The sequence below is a fragment of the Sphaeramia orbicularis genome, chromosome 20, assembly GCF_902148855.1.
Source record: "Sphaeramia orbicularis chromosome 20, fSphaOr1.1, whole genome shotgun sequence".
NCBI lineage: Eukaryota > Metazoa > Chordata > Actinopteri > Kurtiformes > Apogonidae > Sphaeramia > Sphaeramia orbicularis.
In genome coordinates, this window is record NC_043976.1 from 13,814,409 (window position 1) to 13,833,388 (window position 18,980).

An 18,980-nucleotide genomic window follows, 5' to 3' on the forward strand; every position below is an offset into this window, starting at 1 on the left:
TAAAAAAACATCATAGCCTACACACCAGAGATCCTCATTATTTATTTATAAACTCTATCCTCCTTTCTTTGTGCAGGAAAACTTCAGTGACTCTGTCATAGAGGTGATCTGTGCGTTTCAGTTCCAACAATAAGTCCTTTTTTATGTCCATGGAGGCCTGGGCTGAGAGTCTCCTCTGTCCAGTCGTATTCCTGACTTAAGTTTATATTCTCTTGAGGGCAGAGAACATCCACTTGACCAATTAGCTAGTGTCAGGGGTTGGCCGACCCTGCCTTATGATGTCCTGCTTTTCTGGAAAAGTCCGCCTTGAAAATGTTTTTTAAGTATGTCTGAGACCACATCATTTTCCTCTCCTCCGTCAGCCACTGTGGGCGTAAAAAATCCACCTCAAATGTATTAATAGTTCAATTCAGTTCCATTAAATGAGCTTTTTTGGCTTGAATCAATATCAAAATCTATATCAAATATTAGCTTCGCTCTGACCATCCAATCAGAGCTGGTCCTCAGTATCATTTTGTCAGCCTTGGAGGTTTCCACATATTCTTTAATCAGCTTTTACAACATAAATATTGTGTACCATGTTCACCTTCACAATTTCAATATCACACATTTTTTAACCGGTAACTTTTTCTTACCAATAGTACGCTAAGCTACTGTTAAGATATGTAAGTTATCGGAGAAATGCTCTGTTGTCCAATAATATGTCCAGTAGTTGTTTTATAATACTTTTTGAGACTATCAGCCCTTCATAGTCTCCAGAGTCTCTTTAGGCCCTTTCAGACAAATTAAAAAATCTTTGTTTTCTGTTTCAGTCTGGATTTGGGGTGAAATACCTGTACCATCACTTCTACCTGAAACCTACCAGGTGTGCCAAAGGAACAACTGAGTCAAATTCTCAGACATGTCCCTTCAGGAACGACAGAGTGAGTGTGATCATGTGAAATCTAACAGCCTTATCTCATGAATTGCTTCAAAATGTCACCAACGCCCTCCTGTTCTTTACTTATACAGCCACTGATGGACTGTGCAGTTTGTTATAAAACAGCAGCAGACCAGATAGAGTCCAATCCCAAACCATACGTTCACTGCATCCAGAAACCAAGACTCACTGAGGTACATGTTACTGCATAACATCTTATTACTTAATTGTATCCAACATCTGTGAAATAGTTCTCTGGAAGTCTGGGAATTTTCAAAGGTTTTTTTTTTTCTTCTTTTATTTGTATGATATCACATCCATGCTACAGCCCCTTATTTCCTCCTATCTGGTTTAAGGTATCAGTAGAAAAAACTAGACAAGTTTAATCTTTTAGCACATCTCATACACAAAACCAAATCAGTATATAAAGAGAACATGCAGAGGAAAATAAAAAAACAAAGTATTTAAAGAATGAAAGTATAGAAATTATAACAGAGAAATCAAATAGATGATTTTAAGTAAAAGTATAGAAGCAAAGAATTACAGAGCAATAAGACTTCAATCACATGACAAAGGAAATGTTTTCAAGTCAGGTTTATCTGAGATCTACTTACTTTACTTTGTACTTTTCTCTGAAGCAGTCATGATTTCTTTTTTGTTTTTTTATTTTTATTAGACCTTTATTTAACCAGATAAAATCCCATTGAGATCGAGATCTCTTTTACAAGGGTGACCTAGCCAAAGGTCAGCAGCACACGCCATGAAAGAAAACAGGTTTTACAGACAGGTAGTAACTAGGGATGCACCGATACCGATACTAGTATCGGCATTGGCTCCGATACTCAGTGTGTGTACTTGTACTCGTAAAAGATATCCGATATAAATGCACCGATACCACTTACGGCCGTTTGACATTCCCAGTTCAGTGCAGCAGGTACGCGGCGGTGGAATAATGTGTGTGGAGTGTGAAGAGTGTGGAGATTTAACCAAATAAATGATGGTGATAAAAGTAACGCTGACTGCAAGTAACGTTACAGACACAGACAGATACGGATGCAGTGTTCTGTCTGTCCTCTGCGTACATTCCATCTGTTTTCCAGGTGCTGGCGGATGCGTACCCAGACAGAGAATACCAGTGGGTGTACGGAGCGGTGCGGACCGCCGTCAGCAGAAGTGAAAACGAAACTTTTCGCTCATATATCTTTTCTCTACGTGCTGAAGCTAAGCTTTTAAACCTTACCAGTGAAAACGCTGCAATATTAGTATCACATTAGAGTTACCTCTGTTGTCTCCATGTTTGTTATTACTGACTTTCTTCTTCTTCTTCTCAAAAAACGTTCCTCTTCTTCGTGGTATTTGTCCAGTATGGTTAATTTAGAGCGGTGCCCCCTGGTGGATTAATTGAGAAACGCTCATTCCAACACATTAAATGTCAGTAGCAGCACTTTTTTCCAGTCAGACTAATGACAACGACAATAAAGCACATTTACAAAAGGAACCAAGAACTGGAATGGGGTTATTAAGTACTCGTATCGGTACTCGGTATCAGCAAGTACTCAAATGTAAGTACTCATACTCGTACTCGGTCTGGAAAAAAGTGGTATCTGTGCATCCCTAGTAGTAACAATAAATTAAAACAAACAGTAATAATATTGTAATAACAGAAAAGTGAGACAGTTTTTTTTTTTTTTTAAAGTACTGTTAATAAAGTGCAAAAATTTAGTTAAGGTCACAGCAGTTTAAACACACAGGCACCGTCCGATTGACTCTCGCTGTCTTGTCCTTAAGACAGAGGGAAAAGCTTGTATTGACATGAGATCTGGCATTTTCAGCTCTACTTGAAGTGTGTTCCAGGTAAAGGGAGCAGCAAAGCTAAAAGCTCGCTTCCCCAATTCAGTTCTAACTTTGGGTACATTCAAATTATACCGAGCACAAGACCGTAAAGAACACTGACTGGCTAATCTGTGGAGAAAAGAGGATAGTTATGATGGTACCATACCTGGAAGAGCTTTGCAGGTTAAAGTTAACCAGTGGGTCAACCTTTGTGAATTCAAAGATGGCCACTCAGCTTTAGCATTGAGTTCACAGTGATGAGTGAGACGATTACACCCAATAAAAAGGCGTAGTGCACAAATGTAAACAGTGTTTAACAACTGTTTTGCATTTGTAGATTTGAAAAAAATTGAACATAATTGGCAGAACACATAAATAAAGAGAATTTCTCTGTATTTTATAGTCTCTTCACATTTCCCAGTTGCAGTAAGACAAAATATGCATGTTTCTCTTTTACATATCAACAAAGGTACAAGCATGGAAAAGAAAAATGCAGTCCTTGTTGGTTCAAGTGTCAGATTAACTGTGCAGCGGGTGATCTTTAACATTAAAAATAGATGTATTCATTGTTTCTTAAATAATTTGGTGTTGTAGGACGTGAGATCATTTTTAGACAAGACCACAAGTGCAGGTATCAATAAATGGCCTATGAGATAGATAGATAGATAGATAGATAGATAGATAGATAGATAGATAGATAGATAGATAGATAGATAGATAGATAGATAGATAGATAGATAGATAGACAGACAGACAGACAGACAGACAGACAGACAGACAGACTTTATTGACCCCAAACTAGGAAACTGTAGTTTGACATAAATGTTTGTTTGTTTGTTTGTTTGTTTTTACTCTTTGTGGGTTTTTCCAAATGTGACCTTTCTTGCTATCTGAATATCACAGTGACTTTAGCATCACCACAGTTCTATTACCATTAACTCACTAACGTGTAGATACTGAACTATATTCAGTTAATACTTAAAACAACACTTGAATAAGCACATTAACGTTTTCTCCTTTTGTTTCAGCAAATGAGGACCTCCAGAACTGATCACTGCTCAAAAATGAGTTACAACAGTGGTGCTCCAACTATTCTGGCAGGGTCTATCGCTTAAAGACGTGCATTGGGCCAGTGTGCATGCCTTTACCTCATGCTCAAACTTGTCCAAGGAGGAGCATGGCCAACAGATGCCCTTCGCATGCTGTTGTTTTGTATTGAAAAAATTTTACGTATCATTACTAGCAGATGCAGGAACTCTGTTCCTGCATCTGAACTGCTTCACTTAATAGATAAACAAGAGAAAATGGCACATGTGCATGTATCTGTCAACAATGAAGCCTTCAGTTAAATCACCTTTAAGAGTCGGTCTTCTATGATGTGGTTTTGTTTTTGGTAAATGTGAGACTATGTACTAAATAAAAAGACAAACGAGAAGACCCAGATTTGATTTATTGTGGTGGTGTATGTGAAACAATGAATACAATTATAGTTTGTTAAAGGGATGGAATGAGAAAGACTACAAAGTAATAAATGAAATCATCTGCAGCAATATGTGGCTCCACTTATTGATTGAATGAAACAGTATTTGTATTTCATTTATCATTGTGCACATAACCATTTACAAAACTTTCATCTGCAAGAAGGTTAACACTCTTTTTACGACGGCTAATGCAAAACACTGCTTAAATTTGCTGTTTATTAATACAGTTAATGTTCATGGTGCTGAATAAGACTGACAAGCAATACCTCATGGACCCCCTAAAGGTTTACAATCACTGCTTGACCATTGACCATGTGTACTTGTGATATACAGTGATGTACTGACGCAAAGGAAGTTATTTAATTAGCCCTATCAGCCCGCCCGCGGGCCTAAAAAATTATATTACTATTCATTAGGGATGTCCGATAATATCGGCCCACCAATATTATCGGCCCGATATTGACATAAAAATGTAATATCGGTGAATATCGGTATCGTTTTTTTTTGCCTATCATTAAAACCGATAAAATAATGCCTTGATCTCACCAGCATTTACCGACGCGTAAATGAAGCATTGTTTGTAGCTGAAAGAAATGTGCAGTTTTCAAAATTGTACAGTAGAGTTGCCACACTGTAATAGACTCAAGGAGGGAGGGAGAGAAAATAAATAAATATGGCATTTTTTCCACAACTTAACTCTTTCTCTGCTAATGATGAGATTTTCCGTCACTCCGTGTTTTCACTGTTATACTGTAGTTGAAGCTGTTGCGGATCATGTGAATTACTTTCCTTGGTCCAAAAACAAACAATTAAGCAGCTTTTTCGGAAAAATGACGGACCGGGTTTAATGTTTTTGCACTGGAGTCTCCGTATCCCATGGCAACACATCCAGCGTCAGTCACTGAATGAGGAAAGGCAGACTGTGCAGGAACCGCACAGTTTCAAAAGCCTTAAAGATGATTATGGAGACAGAGTCTGACAATTCAATATATGATGGAGTTACAGAAGAACCATTTAGAGACAGCAACGGAGAAATAGAAGGTGAGGGAGACGGACACGGAACACGGGAAACACGGATCGGCTCAGGTCCGACACGGAGGTGCGGGGGGGCCTGGAGCTACACGGAGAAAATGACAGACAGGAGGAAGAGAAAAGAGACATTTCTAGTGGACATTCAAGGAGAAGACAGACACACAGACATGGAACAAGACAAAGGACAGCTAGTGTTCATCTGTTAGAGTGAGTTCAGATTCAGACTGAGGACACAGAACAGATTCAGCTGTAGAATGTCAGCAGGGACACAGGTAAGACACTGTTGGATTTGGCTTTAGTAGGAAATAAATACATACATATATTCATACATAAATAAATAACTAGATGTCCATATAATTATTTACAGATCAAACACAGCAGGTGGTCCAACAGGAGGACCTGGTGCAGCCAAGCAAAGGCCAGAAATCTACAGTATTTAGTGCATTTGTTTCTTTTTTTCTTGAAAATGAGGAATATTGAAGTGTTTATATCAAAAAACTAAACTACTATGTGGACGACTTTTAACTGATGTATGTAAATGTGATAAGTTTAGAAGGAACCTGGTGCTTTAGAAGAGGTTTGGTCTAAAGTTTGGTGTAGATTCCTCTAATATTTTGTGGAATGATGGGATATCTTAGAACTGTTTGTTACAATTATTGTTGTTATTATTATTTTACTTTGTGATTTGGAATACAGTGTTACTGTTGGTGAATGAGAAAGAGTCAAAAATGTAAATAGGAAATCAATTTTATCTTGAAAATCAATATGTTTGGAAAAAAAATGCAGTTTTCTCAGTTTTTTGCTCAAAATTCAGTTTTTTCCTGAAAATGACCAATATTCAAATGTTCATATCTCACGAACGAATGAAGATAGAATAAAATCGTTTCTTGTGTTTAAAAGTTGAAGTTCTGTTCTTTCTTTTGATGTATTCAGTGTGCACATACTCCTAACACAACATTTTCAGTGAGCCTCCAAACATTAGTGAAAATGACCAAAAAGGCTGCTGCTGGCTACCAACTCACTGGAAAATGCTCTGGCGGGGAAAGAGTTAAGTTGAAGTATGTATTCTTTGCACAGACAGTGTTTACATTTTGAAAGCCTTGTTGCATTTGAGAATGCATCCAATGGGGCATCACAATAAAATTAGGCATGATGTGTTAATTCCATGACAGGAGATATGTGATGTTACCTAAAATTAGTTTAATATCCCACATATATCGGCAGCGATATCGGTAGATATCGGAATCAGAAATTAAGCGTTGGACAATATCGGCATATCGGTTTTTGGCAAAAAAGCCAATATCGGACATCCCTACTATTCATCTACTATAAAAATGTAATAAATCAGGACAATGAATGTTTTTTTCAACTTTTGCTCAAAGTTTAGACCCTAATGTTAATAAAAGTACATCAAAAGTGTATTTTAGTGTAAACTTTAATGTTCAAACATGATTTTTAATCATTGTGGGGTGAAATATACACTATTAAAAATCTCCGACACGAACAATTAATTTATGCATATCATCGTCAATCCAGCCGAAAAAAAACTAGCGAGGATAAAAATTCTAATTTCTCTTTTAGTTTGTTACAGTTTACTCAGGCATAGTAATAGATATATATATAAAAATACACTAACTTTCCTAGTGCAAGAATTAGATATAAAAGATAGAACGAGAAGAAGAGAAAGAGAAGAAAAAAAGTAGCAAGAAGGATAGATAGATAGATAGATAGATAGATAGATAGATAGATAGATAGATAGATAGATAGATAGATAGATAGATAGATAGATAGATAGATAGATAGATAGATAGATAGATAGATAGATAGATAGATAGATAGATAGATAGATAGATAAGCTAATTGTGGAATTGCAAACCAGACATAGAAAAAAGGTACAAGTAAAAACTATTGGGCTAAAATCTTCAAAAGAACTAACCAAGACAGTTTATAGAATACATGTGTGCAGACAAAAGTTCAGTATTGATTTGTTTGACCAGACTGGAGTCTTTGCCATAGACACTAGAATGCATATTAGTGTTGGCAGTGCTGGTTATCTAGGAGCCATTTTTTTGTAGCATTATAAAAACATTTGTCTGCTCCATTAGACTACCCTTGAAATATGAAACATCCGCACAGGAAAAAATATGGCATTGCATTTCACTATCCATTTGACATACCAGTTAATTATTGGAAAAGCAGCATATGAAGCTTAAAAACACAAACAGTATTGCTGCTTGCTGATAATTGACTCATTAAAATGTTTAGTAACTTCGTTAAATAAACAGATTGGTGTGACTTCCTTCCTTCTAAGCATTCATGCCTCCTAATGCATATCAGACCAGAGGATGTCATCTCTATAAAAGATCTCTCATTATATATACTAGTGCAGAAATATCAGCTCCCCACTTCAGTCTTCCATTTTTTCCATCTGCACCATTTTTTTTTTTCTGGTCAATATCTTTATTGAGTTTTTCATATAACACAGGGGTCTCAAACATGCGGCCCGGGGGCCAAATGCAGCTCACCAAAGGTTCCAATCAGGCCCGTGGGATGAATTTGCAAAGTGCAAAAATTCCACAGACAAGGCTGTGGAACTCAGTTTAGTTCAGGTTCTACATACAGACCAGTATGATCCCAAGTAAAATAATAGCATAATAACCTATAAAAAATAATGACTCCATATTTTCTTCTCAGTTTGATGTGAAAAAAATAATATTACACTATGCCTACTAATAATGACAACTTCAATTTTTTGTCTTTGTTTTAGTGCAAAAAAAAAACATTAAATTGTGAAAATATTTACATTTACAAACTATCCTGTAACAATAAAATGTGAATAACCTGAACAAATATGAACAACCTGAAATGTCTAAAGAAAATTAAGCACAATTTTAACACTTTTCTGCCTGTTATTAAATGTCCAGTGTCTTTGTAGATCCGATCCATAATACACATGCATCACTGAGAAGCTGAGGCATAATATTGTTAAAATTGCACTTATTTTTCTCAAAAAGTTAAAATTTTTTCAGGTTATTCACATCTTTTTTTGTTTAGATATTAACATAATTATTGTGATTTCTAATGTGGTTCAGATTATGAACTGCTCAGATTTCATATTGAAATTCAGTAGTAAACACAACAATAAATGAAACATTTACCAAGAGAACAAATGTTTAGCAAAACCTTGATTTTTTGGACTAAATATTGCATGGTTCACAATGAAATGTGTGTTTTGGTGGAGCCCCAATGCCAAATTCCTTTGTTTCCAGTAATGTCTTCATGAGGAACATGTTTAAGAATAATTTCTAAACTTCATAGTAGTTTTTATCACTATTAATAGATGGGATAACAGAAGACCGTGAGGGCCTCTAAGACTGTTAAAGTCACCCTTCAGTCCTCATGATTACATTAAATTAGCTTTCTGTTCTGTTACAGTCTGGATTTGGGGTGGGTGGGTGAAAGAAAGAAAGAAAGAAAGAAAGAAAGAAAGAAAGAAAGAAAGAAAGAAAGAAAGAAAGAAAGAAAGAAAGAAAGAAGAAAGAAAGAAAGAAAGAAAGAAAGAAGAAAGAAAGAAAGAAAGAAAGAAGAAAGAAAGAAAGAAAGAAAGAAAGAAAGAAAGAAAGAAAGAAGAAGAAAGAAAGAAAGAAAGAAAGAAATGTATTTATTTATTTGACAGGGACAATGCACTCAAACATAATTGCAGCTGATGTGATGCATACAGAGTTTATAGCTAGTGCTAATTCTCAACTCCAGTCCCTCTACCATCAACTTTTTTTCTAGGTTTGTCAAAGAAACTGACTTCAACCATCACAGATTCTCCTTCAGGAATAACATATTAACCCTTTCATGCATGAATTATGAGAACCTTCATCAAAAAAATTTTCCTGAGTGTTTTTATTCATCTTTAGGCATGGAAAAAAAAAAAACAAGTTGATGGATTTTTTTATGAACCTATTTTTTATGGAGTTACAAAAATGCCCACTCAGCTGGACACCATGCATTTCATTTTAGAAGCAAAGAAACATGCATTTACTGATATACAGTGGGAAAACTATGAAATAAAAACGCTTTTAATGCTGCTAATCTGACGTTTACTCACATTTTAGCATACCTGCATGGAGATAATATGCAAAAAAAACCCTTTTTGCTTAAAAAAAAAAAAAAAAAAACAGAAAACAAAACTGTTAATTACAGTCTAATAACAATTGCCTTTTTTTTTTACACTTTAACATGCAGATCAGGTGTATCTAGAACTGCAAAGTTACAATAATGGTATGAATTTCAGTGTATGGGATGATGCATAAGCATCCCCTGTGTTGACTGATATGGAACTAAAACAACAAAATCCATGAATATACAAGAGAATACCTTTGAACAGCTGTCCACTGTAGTGACCACTATGCATGAAAGGGTTAAAATGGCCCCAACATCCTTATGTTGTCCTACATTTATGCTGACTTGGCAGATTCTGTTCTTTGCTGTAAGACTTCAGCAGCCCTGATAGAGTCCTACCCTTAACTGTAACTGCATCCAGAATCCAAGACTCAATGAGGTAAGTATTAAAGCTCACATCCCGTTACTCCCTCCTAACATCTGTGATAAATTTCTCCTGGGGTCTGGGGATTTTCCACTCAGATGTTTGAGATGTGCCCTTAGTGCATCCTTGCAACAGCCACTTTGTTTCAATCATTTTGCCATTGAAGGCATTCATACAGTAGAGTAATGACAGAGTTCTTTACTTTACTTTTTCTCTGGAGCCACTATGTGTTTGCTAATTGGTATTATACACGACCCGTCCGATAAAGTCCCCATCTGGATTTAACTAAACAAATAGTCCAGATCCTCCCATTAGATAATTACTGCAGTGGTTAACATGTGTCAGCTGTGACAAGTTCTTTAACCCTAACTGATGCAGTGAGCAGCTTCTCATTTCCTCACACAGTCCTATCAGAAAACATATTTCATGGTTGTGGGTCAAATTATTGATCTGCATGAAGCAAAGAAGACAATAAGGAAATTACTGAAACTACTAAACTTGGATTGAAAATGTCTAATACCTTATTAAACCTGGAAGGATTGTGGTGAACTATCATCTTCAAAAGAGAAATGCAGTTGGAAATGTTTTAAATGATGTTGATTGGAGATCCTTTCAGTGAGTCTGTTTACACGACCATAAAAGTCTGATAGCTGGGAGTAATCAGATAATTGTAATAATCATTCACATACACTTTTAAAATGTGATCACTGAAAACCCTGGTCCGTTATTGGATTTTTTTCAGAGTATGTATGTGCATAATGATGGTAAAATCAAACTTCCTGCGATTGTCTTCCATGTTTAACTATGTAACTTTCATTTTTTATGATTTTAATAGTGTTTACACATGCGCAGACGTAACAGAACAAAATAAATCTGATTAACGTGTATACATGCGGGAAGACATCAGAGTATTGGAGAGAAATCCAAGTGCGTTAATCTGATATCTGATAAAACAGATCAGACTATACTGTTTATATGGTCACTTGAATAATCTGATAACCGTTCAGATTATAACTGTTTTTTTCCCTTGTACTGTCTTTCATGTATTTTTATGCTGAGCTCTTGCAACTTGCTTTCCATTGCAGTTTTTCTGCAAATGGCATATAAACTGACACTGATTCTGATTCTGATTCCAGAAATGACACAGTGATCGGAATATTGGTGTGCATGTTTGGTGAAAGCAGATCAGTAAAATCAACAGCACAACTCATGTCTATGTTTAATAGTGAAAGCAAGAGCATTTCCACAAACACTATTGTTATGACCTGGCTCAGAGGCCACAACAAAAAGGGGAACACACCATAAATGAAGTTTAACACAAGAATATTTTATTAAATCAAAATAAGCCAAATTAGACCAAATTAGGGAAAAACAAACTAAAGTATTTTACAGAATGTGAACGAGCCATCAGTAATGTCAGTAATGTAGGTGTACATGAGTGGACATGTGCTGATGTGAGTGTTGAAAAGTGCAGAACAGAACAAAATATTAAAGCAACATAACCAACCCAAGAGCTTACAAACCAAGGACCTGTGAGGGCAGCAAGCAGAGAGCGAGAGAGCTAGAGAGAAGACTACAGGCAGACTTTTTAAGGGCAGGAACTCTGGGCGCCACAGGTGTTCCTCATCAGGTGCCTGTTGGAAGACAAGAGCTGGAAACATACGTAGCTCCCCCAAGAGGACCCCAGGGACTGTAACACTATGCAAAGAGGATTCAAGGAGCTGGACTTAAACAGCTGAGTAGCCTTAAAAACACTTACACTGGTCTACAATTTTTTAGAAATGATTTGCTTCGGAGATTAAATGTGCTAAATGTTACGTATATTAATAAGATTAATTGGAAAATAAATGACAAACGTGCCGGTTTGCTGATGTTTTCAAGGTACATGATTAAGTGTTATTACACTTATATATTGGTTTATGTACATTTATATAATAGTTTTATAAATCTTCCACTAAATAGAACCTGTAAAGTGAATGTATTCCAATGTGCAGACAGTGTTTTGAAGTAGATCTTGTAGCTCTGAGACAAATATTCCTTTTGAGTCAATTAATTCTTTAATTCTTGAATTTCACATTTTGACCCAAGGCTGTATCTTGGAAAGTTCAGCCAACCAGCATTTTTTACTTGATTTTTCTTTTATCAGTGACTCGCATGTGGTAAAATTTCATTACTTTTATTCTGGAAGCATTTTCCTTGTAGACCGGTGTTATCAGTGAGGTTAATCAGAAGGAAAAAGTCCAGAACCAGAGGTACACTGCAAAAATCAAAATCTTACCGAGTGTATTTTTCTCATTTCTAGTCAAAATATCTCATCACACTTAAAACGAGACATAATCACCTAAAGAGTAACTTTTCAGTGAGAAATAAGAACTTCTCTTTAGACGGTAAATCTTGAAAATCTTATTTCAAGAAATCTTACCAAGATAATTTTCACTTGTTCCATTGGCAGATTTTTTTTGCTTAATTCAATCTTAATTCAAGCAAGTTACTCTTTAGGTGATTATGTCTCATTTTAAGTGTGATGAGATATTTTGACTAGAAATGAGAAAAATATACTTGGTAAGATTTAGATTTTTGCAGTGTAAATGTTATCAAACTGAGTTACATCCATAAGTTTGATACAATTTTTGCTCACAGTTTGCAATAAACCCCAGGCTCTGAATACGAAGGACAACTCAAAACTTGTTGTGATCCACAGCAATTATTTTTGGCATTTCCATCATTACAGGATAAACTGAATAGAGACAATGAAACTGATAATGGGTATGACATGAAGCATGAAGATCCTGGACCAGACTCAAAGCCGGTAATGCAGTTCATGGTACATGTTGGTGCAAGTTCAACAACTGCAGAATCTACATAGAGAGCTCCTTCCTCTACTGAAAAATACTTCTTGGCCTTTTTTGTACAAAGTTGTTTGTGTTTTATGGCAAAAGTAACTGTCAGATTAATGAGTAGTGCACATATCTGTTATCTGCAAATTACATTTCTAAGACTATACAAAGAAAACTTTATATAAAGGCCATAAACCTTGTTTTTCTTAGTCTTACCTCTGTATATTCTTACTTGTACATATTTCTCACATGTAGTGTAGAGTTAGCTTTTTGTATATTTCAGTAGTTTAAGTTGTACTTTAGTAACATATGTATATTCAGTACTTTATCCTGTAGTTTTCGCATATACCTACATTTTTCAATATTTTGTGTGATATTGTTATACAGTCTTTTTTTTTTTTTTGCACTAAGAATGACACATGGTTATGTTGAGTTAATGATATATTTTGCTTGGAGTGTCAGTTTTTGCTGATTCAATATAGTTACCTTAGAATTTACTCTGAGCTTTTATGACCAGCTCCAGGATCAGTGAGTTAACCCATAAAGACCCAAACAACCACTGGTGACCAAAATCATCTACCAGTATAAACTGTTTAATACCTGTTGATCCACTAATTCTATCAATGCATGTAAATAATTGGTGTAAAATACAGTTTGTCATCTTTTCATGGTAATCAGATGTTCAGAGGCTCTGGTAGTTACTGTGGAAACACCGTTATCTTCTACACCAGTAAAACCCATGGAGTTGGATCAGTGAAAGTGGATGGACACACTTGGTTTATGTTCAGTTAATGCAGTGTTTTTCAACCTTGGGGTCGGGATCCAACATGCAGTCACCTGGAATTCAATTGGGGTCACCTGAAATTTCTAGTAATTGATAAAAATAAAAACTTACCAATAAAAAAATATATGGTAAGTTGACAAAGACAATAATAATAATAATAATAATAATAATAATAATAATAATAATAATAATAATAATAATAATAATAATAATAATAATAACTTTATTTGTATGGCACCTTTAAAAACAAAGTTTACAAAGTGCTTTGACAGAGGGCACAACAGCAGGATACACGAAGCAAGTAAAAACACTAAAACAGAAGCAACACAATTAGAGAGATGTATGAACAAGTTAATTATCAAACAGGATCAAATTTAAAAATTAAAATGAAAAATTAATGTTAAAAAGGGGACAGACATCACATAAAAGCAAGTCTATAAAAATGTGTTTTAAGAAGTGATTTAAAAGATGTTACTGATTCCGCAAGCCTTATCACACAATCACAATCCATTAAAGACATGACAAACTAGTCTGAAACTGAAGCACTGTGGTACTGTTTATCTTTCAAATGTTCATTGTGGTCAGTTTCAGATGCTGCAGCTCTTTCATAATTCATAGTTTGAGTTCTTGTTTGTTCAGTATTAATTGTCAGCCTTGTAAATCCAAGCTGGACTGACTGTACATATCCTGACCAAGGAAAATAAAATTCTCACTTTGTGCAGTAATCTACACCTGGCTTTTCTGCCTCCATTTGTAATAATATACATTATATAGACTAAATGTGGTCTAAAATTAATGTTTATTTGCAACACAGTATAGCAAACTATTACGTGATCAAAAACCAATTAATTAGAGCAAAAAAATGTCTCCGTTTTGAATGTCTGGGGTTGCCAGAAATTTGTGATGTTAAAATGGGGTCACGAGCCAAAAAAGGTTGGGAATTTGGGAGTTAATGATATATTGAACAGAAAAAGTCACTTTTTCTTCAGTTTTCTCTGTTTCTGATATAATAGCCTTTGAATTTACTCTGAGTTTTAACAAACATCTGCATGGCCAGAAAATTAAATGTAGGAAAACATGATTTACACTGAAAAAATGCAAAATACTGATGATGGTGATGTTACAATAAATTGAGATAAATCACTTAAGAAAGGTTCAATATAGAGAAAAAAAATCATTTGGGATCTGACACAAAAATGGCATTGGGTCTTTATGGGTTAAATAAAGGAAATGCCTCACACTGAAAAATATAAAATTCTGAGGATAATATTTGAATAAATAATGATAAATCTAAGAAAAGTTTAAATGTATAAATAGTATAAATAGTCTTAGGTCTTTAAGGGTTAACTTTATTGCAGTTTCATCACTCTGAACAGACTTCTTCTTCTGTGTGTGAATCAGTTCCTGTTTGTTTCATCTGTGACGTTTGTGCAGAAACAGTTTCACTTTAAGAGGCTGAAAACAGCTGAAAACCTTTATAGAAAAACCCTCTGTGTGGACATGGTGATGAGTACTACTTTACTTTATTTATTTATCTGTCACCTATAACAGAGAACATCCCAGTTTTCTTTGAATGACCCACTTTCCGGCTTCTCAGAGCCAGAGGAGGTCATTGACCCACATGACAGATCACAGCCGACCTTTAGATTTTTCTGGCAGCCGCATCTTTTCTTCCCTTTTTGGGGTTGTTTCCAAAACTTACTAATCCAAATCTTCAATGCGATAGCACTTTGAGATATGAGTGTTCTTTCACTTCTTGGCAGATAGTTTATTCCATGGAAACTCAGTGATGTGAGTGTGGTTTGTTAAGACATGCTTTAGTCTGTGGCCCCTGGGGTTTTACGGGAAGTGAGTGAGTAAACAGTGAACACAGCAGGTCCACCGCTGGTCACTGTGTTTAGTTTCACTTGTTATTCCTGCTGCCTTAATAGGACTTGTTTTGGTTTTATGGTATTGATCCCCAGGGCGAGGGAGGTGTTCACCATCTGAGTCGAGCTTGTCCTCTCCTCACACACTCAGATGAAGATGGCTGCCATGCTGCTGTGGTTGGTTTGTGCTGGAGTTCTGCTGTTCACCGTTGAAGCCCAGGATCCTTACGACCAGCTGCCAGATGCGTACAAACAGGGAGTGAATCTGGCTTTAGAGCAGCTCAATTCCCATGCGGGGGTGCATCACCATTTTCGTTTCTTAAGGAGTCTGGACAAGTCTGAGATTGAGGTAAACTTGGCAAATAAATGTGTACTTAAGATCTTGGCCTGAGGAATTTAAAGAACATACCTTTCATCTTTGTTTTTTGTTTTTTTTTAAATGAGAGGATCAGATTCATTCACTGATTAAAAACAGAATGAGCTGCTTCACCAGATCTTTTAATTTGCTCTAAGGATAAAGATAAGAATCAGACTCAACTACTGTGTAAATGTTACTGAATGATTTGCCAAAAAAACAGACTTTTCTAATTCCTGTTCACTTTTCATTTCCTCTGCTCCTGTGTGACTTTAAAACACTCTCGCTCTCATGTTCATATCTTCAGGGGTTTCTGGTTCGTATTTGCTTTATCTTAGCATTCTTTAAGACTCAGCACATTTTCAGCTTGAATCTCTTTTCACCAGTGATCGAAAATAAAAAACAGATTAAGGTGTGTCTGCTGAGAAGTTTTTCCTCAAGGAAAGGAAGCAACATTCCAGCAACAACAAGAGCTGACACTGAACCTGTCAGATTATCAGAGGACACAGCATGTGCTAGAGTTTTCACTTTGTTCTACTTTCTTGAACCCACTTGAAATACAAAACTCCTGCAAATGGGAAACATAATAGCTTACCATTTACGTATTAATTACTAAAATAAAAATGAACTTAGCATCTGCAGAATAGGCCACAGGCTTAAGGACTTATATGGTCACAACATAAAAAAAAAAGTTTTAAAACAGATCATTTACACATTACAGTGTTTGATGGACTGTCCTACATGAGCAGTAGCCTGGAACATTTGTGTAAAAGGCAATATATGTTAAATCTGATTAATCCTGGAAGATGATACCTTTAAATTACACTGTAAAAAAATCCTCTTGTTTTTATGGAAAAAAAACTGGCAGCTGTGGTTTCCAGAACAATACTGTAAAAAACACATCCAACTGTAAACATATTTACAGAGTAAGATGTACATTTAACATTTTAAACATGTACATTTAACATTTTAAACATGTACATTTAACATTTTAAACATGCATATTTAACATTGGATTTAAATGGACTTATGCACTTATGTAGCACATTTTCTCCACCTTCACGGTGTCCAAAGCACTTTCCAAACCACCAGGTCCAACTGGGAACAATTTAGAGTTCAGTGTCTTCCATGGACACTCTGACATATGGACAGTCGGAGCCAGAATTTTGAACCACCAACCCTTTGGTTATTGGACGAACCGCTGTACCAACTCTACCGACCCATTAATTTACAAATTTAAAATGTTACACTGTTAAATGTCTACTTTTTATAACTTATATATATATATATATATAGCAAATAGGCCATTATTTCAACATTATGGTCTTGCAATTTAAACGGCACCGCATTGTTTTACAATTTACAGTTTTATTTTCTAAAAAAATAGAAATACATCATTTCTACATCCAAATCTGGTTTTGTTCACATACTCTTCCTGTAAAAACTACAGCTATATTTGATTTAATCGTTAACACAAAAATCTTTTCAAATAAACAACTTTGCATTTTATTGTCACTTACAGTTTTTTTATGTTGCAATTTTACAACTTTTTGGTGTTAATTCTACAGTCATTTTTTTTACAGTGTATATAAATAGTGGGCAAACACTCTGTGAACCCATAAGATGATAGCAGGTTGGTTTTAAGGAAATAAAGCAGGAGTGCAGAAACCGGCCCACCAAAAGTTCCAAACCAACCTTTGAATTTGCAAAGTGTAAAAGTTACATTGAAGCAGTGGCGGGCTGTGCATTTGGTACCCGGGCCTTCAGTGGGGACTTGCTTGACTTAATCCACCTCTTAATACCACCACTATGATGTCACAGTTATAGAAACCATCAATACTACACAAAAAACACAAAATAACAAGGCGTGGCATTACAGACAGAGACAGACGTTTGGTGTTTTAAGGGTGAATACCATCATTATTAAAGCTGTAAACCCAGTTAAGACAACTCCAAACCTCTACACTACAACCACAACTGTAGCATGTACATGATCTGGAGCAGTTCACAATCAATATTTATCTAATAACATGACAAAAACATACAAAATTTAAATAAAAAACATCATAGCCTACACACCAGAGATCCTCATTATTTATTTATAAACTCTATTCTCCTTTCTTTGTGCAGGAAAACTTCAGTGACTCTGTCATAGAGGTGATCTGTGCGTTTCAGTTCCAACAATAAGTCCTTTTTTATGTCCATGGAGGCCTGGGCTGAGAGTCTCCTCTGTCCAGTCGTATTCCTGACATAAGTTTATATTCTCTTGAGGGCAGAGAACATCCACTTGACCAGTTAGCTAGTGTCAGGGGTTGGCCGACCCTGCCTTATGATGTCCTGCTTTTCTGGAAAAGTCTACCTTGAAAATGTTTTTTAAGTATGTCTGAGACCACATCATTTTCCTCTCCTCCGTCAGCCACTGTGGGCATAAAAAATCCACCTCAAATGTATTAATAGTTCAATTCAGTTCCATTAAATGAGCTTTTTTGGCTTGAATCAATATCAAAATCTATATCAAATATTAGCTTCGCTCTGACCATCCAATCAGAGCTGGTCCTCAGTATCGTCTTGTCAGCCTTGGAGGTTTCCACATATTCTTTAATCAGCTTTTACAACATAAATATTGTGTACCATGTTCACCTTCACAATTTCAATATCACACATTTTTTAACCGGTAACTTTTTCTTACCAATAGTACGCTAAGCTACTGTTAAGATATGTAAGTTATCGGAGAAATGCTCTGTTGTCCAATAATATGTTCAGTAGTTGTTTTATAATACTTTTTGAGACTTTATCAGCCCTTCATAGTCTCCAGAGTCTCTTTAGGCCCTTTCAGACAAATTAAAAAATCTTTGTTTTCTGTTTCAGTCTGGATTTGGGGTGAAATACCTGTACCATCACTTCTACCTGAAACCTACCAGGTGTGCCAAAGGAACAACTGAGTCAAATTCTCAGACATGTCCCTTCAGGAACGACAGAGTGAGTGTGATCATGTGAAATCTAACAGCCTTATCTCATGAATTGCTTCAAAATGTCACCAACGCCCTCCTGTTCTTTACTTTTACAGCCGCTGATGGACTGTGCAGTTTGTTATAAAACAGCAGCAGACCAGATAGAGTCCAATCCCAAACCATACGTTCACTGCATCCAGAAACCAAGACTCACTGAGGTACATGTTACTGCATAACATCTTATTACTTAATTGTATCCAACATCTGTGAAATAGTTCTCTGGAAGTCTGGGAATTTTCAAAGTTTTTTTTTTCTTCTTTTATTTGTATGATATCACATCCATGCTACAGCCCCTTATTTCCTCCTATCTGGTTTAAGGTATC

General features: G+C 35.7%; 1 long non-coding RNA gene across 1 annotated transcript; it reads left to right on the forward strand.

Moving 5' to 3' along the window:
• Positions 1 to 775: 775 nt before the first annotated feature.
• LOC115411433 (uncharacterized) lies at positions 776 to 4,302 on the forward strand. The gene is made up of 3 exons (XR_003934213.1): positions 776 to 923; positions 1,012 to 1,113; positions 3,781 to 4,302. It is a non-coding gene; the product is annotated as an uncharacterized LOC115411433 (long non-coding RNA).
• The last annotated feature ends 14,678 nt before the right edge of the window (positions 4,303 to 18,980 follow it).